Below are 4,406 nucleotides of genomic sequence, written 5' to 3' on the forward strand. Positions count from 1 at the left end.
GGAATGAAGGGCCACTTTCCGTGTTGTATTGTTCAAGGACTTGATGACTCTAGAACAACCGCAAAAACCTTGCACATAATTCCGTCAAGACGATTTCAAGTTCCAAATCTTCGGTCAATCTTCCTCTCATGTGCTCACAAGTTCATTACCTGTTGTCCGAACTTACGGATTAGTTGCTGGATCCATTCCTGTAAATTGGTTCTGCATTCTTTCTAATTCCGATTGTTTTTACGAATGTAGCTAGTGTTTATGGACTTAGCATCAATATTTCTAATACCATATTTTGATGAATATTAAAAAAACAACTTTGGCACCAGATGATGAGCAATTGAGTCAAAGTCGATCGGACGCAGTGAGACAATGATCCTCTCTTCATGTGGTGTACATCCGTGACTCTAAAATTCGACGAAGAATCATTCCCACAACATCAGCTGTGTCAGAATCTAGTTTGCGGTGAAAGCCTGTGAATCTGCTAAGGTAACGTTCGTCTGGGTCTCTGCAAAGGATTTGGCGAAATCGTTGGGTCTTGACAATTTGTTCTTCAAACAAATTGCGTATTTCATGAATTCAGTTCTTTTACTATGAAAATTAGCACCTTTTCTGTGGCTGTGATGGCCGAGAGGTTAAGGCGTTGGATTCGAAATCCAATGGGGTCTCCCTGTACAGGTTCGAATCCTGTTCACAGCGCTGAATCCTTTAAAAGTCATTAATCTCTTAGCGGAATTTGGAATTTCGTGAAGCTTGAGCTTTGCGTTCAATCGAAAGTGAATTTTCAACTGTGAAGAACCCGAAGTCGTTTCAAGACGTCTAATTGAATAAATTATATGTCGAGACACCAAAAGCCACCAACTTCCAACACGAATCAGTTTCAAAACATTTGTCGAACTATCGTGAAATTTACATGTTCAGGAGTGGGGGATGGGGGGTGGAATTAAGCAAAACAAGAAGCAATGCAATACATTTACCTGCAGGTGATGTTTTTTTTAGGATCAGTTGAAAGTCAACCTAATTTACAACTGACTCTCAAGGCCAATAATCTATTATATCAGCTGTCAATGAATTCGAAAAAGCAACTCCATGTGTGGAAAGGAACTCGACTGATCCAGGTTCCTGGCTTGAGGTGTGATAAGGCAAGGCGATATCAGCGGAGTAGAATTTTCTGGAAATATTAGAAATGGAATGTTAACGGTCTTCTGCTGTCCACATTCGTAAGAAACTGTGCAATAAGAACTGAATTTGAAAATTAACGATGAAAATCTGACATAGCACTCTGCTTGTGGTGTAGCATTGTTCAGAACAATAGGTTGTTGTTGAGGCTAAAATTGACCAAAATAATCGATGGGGATCTTATCCACGGCCTTCGTTGGAGCAGTTGCTGTGGAGAGCTCAGCTTGAAGAGCCAAATGCCAATTATTCATCTTGACCGTCTGAATTGCTTAGTTAAACATACTCCCAGTTTAATGTAAAAACCTTTGCTATCAGAGCTAGATGTTTTTCATGTCAGCATGTTCCGATCTGAGAAGATACTCCATGGAGTATATGTGACTTAAATTTTGACTCTAACGTCGGAGATGTTGACACATTTCTGCACCAAAACAGCACTACCATTGGTATCAAATCAAACTGAACAAATTTCCTTTCTGCAGACTCTGCCAATGGACCGTTCAGGCCCGATGTAGGAATAGGGCGTGGTGACATCTGTTCGGATGTGGATCACTTCATTCTTGCTCACGATCCATAAACCGTAATTCATTTTGAATTTCTTAGCCATCAGCATGATAAGTGGTACATAATGCATAGGTTTGCTTCTCAAAAGTAAGAGCGAAATCTTATTCAATGCAGACGCAAATTCAAGTTGTCCCTGATCGACCAGAAGACAGATATCGGGAAACAAAATGAATACAGAAAACAATCAATGTTTTCTGGGAGTCAAAAAGATGTACTGGAACAACGAAAACATATATTTGGAACTAAAGTCACATACCACTTCCAGACTAAATGGTCTTGAACCGTTATCTTAATTTGACCTTCATGTCCACCTTTGCTGCAAAAATTATCTTAACAACTCAGTTCTTTGTGTTCTTTGATATTGTCTTCTTCATGTTTCTCTTGATTTTGAAACTAAAACTGAGCAATAGCAAGGCACCCTATTTCACTTGCAAATATCCGAAGAAGATCAATTTATAAGAGAACAGAAATAAAGCTACGTCTGTCTTCCGAGAGAAATCACAGTTACCATTTCGACTCCAAAAAAGTCTTTTTCGCAATTAACTCGAAATAGTAGACTGAAAATGAAAAAAAAGAAGCCATAATGCCGCGAATACACCACCCGCAAGCGCATCAAGTCCTTCTCGAATATGCTGTATTGCTACTCTCAACATCAGTGGAGAAGGGAACAAAGCTCATTCTGCAGTTTTCAAAACTGTTATGACGTAGATTGTAAAGTCAGAAATATGATTAGGGAAAAAGCGGGTTGAAAGCGGGATATCAGAAGTCGGAAAAAACAAGCGCGTGCTTTGCTTTGAAGAAGGTTGGCAGTGATGAAAATGGAAATTAACTACAGTGAGGGGTGCTTAATTAATACTCAGAATCGTTGCAACACACAGGGACGCAATTCTTTTTGCTGGGTTTCTGTTCTGCCATTTTATAATCACGACTGCTGTCGGGTTTGGTTTCCATTCCAGGTTTAGGTGACTGCCTGATGGAAGTTTGTACATTCGCCCAATTTCTGTGTGGTAGCTCTGGTTTGCTGCCACATTCTAAACATTTGCAGGTTATTTGGATTCGCCATTGAACGCACAAAGTTACAGAGACAGTGATGTGGAGAGTGTCTGGATAGGACGTACTTCAGAGAATGTTTGTGAACTTAGATAGACAGAGTGGGGTTAGTCTGCTGTTTCCTGGTTGAGCTACATGGACGGAGAGGGGTCAGGATATTCTTCCCTGAGGGAGAGACATTGACAGAGTTGGATTAGTTGCTCTTACCTGTGTCAGTCACGCAGATACAGTCGGGTCAGTCTGTCCTTCGCTGGGCGAATTTCTTTCACAGAGTGGTGATAGTCTGCTCTTCCCTGCCTGAGTGAAACAGAAAGAGCGGGGTCAGTATTCTCTTCCCTCGATAATTTATGTTGACAGTCTGGCTTCCTACTGCTCTTCTCTGGCGAGTTACATTGGTAGAGTGGGGTTAGTGTTCATTCATTGGGTGAGTGCCATAGACAGAATGGGATCAGTCTGCTCTTCCCTCAGTGAATTACATTTATAGAGTGGGGTCAGAGTAATTTTCAGTGAATGACTTATATTCACCGTGTGGGATCAGTCTGCTGAGTTACACTGAGAGTGTGGGGTCAGTCTGCCCTTCCCTCAGTGAGTTACATTGACAGAGTGGCATCAGTCTACTCTTTCCTGTGCGAGTTACATTGAAAGAGTGGCGTCAGTCTGCCTTTCACGGAGTGAGTTATTTGGACAGTGTGGGATCAGTCTGCTCTTCCCTGGGTGAGTTGCATTGAAAGAGTGGCGTCAGTCTGCTGTTTCTTTGGTGAGTTACATTGACAGAATGGGGTCAGTCTGCAATTTCCTAGTTGTGTTAAGGTGATCGCGTGAGGTCAGAGTGCTCTTCCCTGATTGAGTCTCATTGACAGATTGGGCTTCATCTGCTCCTCCCTGGGAGAGTCATATTAACAGAATGGGGTCAGTCTGCTCCTTTCTGAGTGAGTAATATCACAGAGTGCACTCAGTCTGTTCTTCCCTGGGTGAGCTACGTTAAGAGATTGGTGTCAGTCTGCTCCTCCACGGGCGTGTTACTTTCTCAGAGTCATGACAGTCTGCTCTTCTCTGTCTGAGTTTAACAGCAAGTATGGTTTCATTACTGTCTTTGCTGGATGATTCACACAGACAGAATGGAATAAGTCTTCTCTTCTCTGAGAGAGTTATTTGACAGAGTGGGGTCAGGCTCGTCTGCCTGCTTGTGTATCATTGACAGATTCAGATCAGCCTGCTCTTTCCTGGATGAGTGACAGAGACAGAATGGGTACAGCCTGCTCTTCTCTGAGTGAGTTACGTTGACAGAGTGGCATCAGTCTGCTCTTTCTTGGGTATTTTTTTCTGACTGAGTGGTATCAGTCTGCCATTTGCTAGGTGAGTTACATATAAAATGTTGGGTCAGTTTGCTCTTCCCTGGATGACTAACATTGACAGAGTGGCGTCAGTCTACTCTTCCCTGGGTGAGTTACATTAACAGAGTGCGGTCAGGCCATAATTTCCTCGTTGAGTTACATTGATCGTGTGATGTCAGACTTCTGTCCACTGGTTGAGTTACATTGACAGAGTGGGGTCCATCTGCTCTTCCCTGGGTGAGTTAGGTTAGCAGTTTGGGGTCGGTCTGCTTTCCGCAATCCAGGAACTCCATC

General features: G+C 42.5%; 1 non-coding gene across 1 annotated transcript; it reads left to right on the forward strand.

Annotated features, from left to right (window-relative positions):
* The first annotated feature begins 605 nt into the window (after nucleotides 1-605).
* trnas-cga (transfer RNA serine (anticodon CGA)) lies at nucleotides 606-687 on the forward strand. The gene has a single exon. It is a non-coding gene; the product is annotated as a tRNA-Ser (tRNA).
* Nucleotides 688-4,406: the final 3,719 nt, after the last annotated feature.

This window comes from Chiloscyllium punctatum, chromosome 28, assembly GCF_047496795.1.
Source record: "Chiloscyllium punctatum isolate Juve2018m chromosome 28, sChiPun1.3, whole genome shotgun sequence".
In the NCBI taxonomy this organism is placed as follows: Eukaryota; Metazoa; Chordata; class Chondrichthyes; order Orectolobiformes; family Hemiscylliidae; genus Chiloscyllium; species Chiloscyllium punctatum.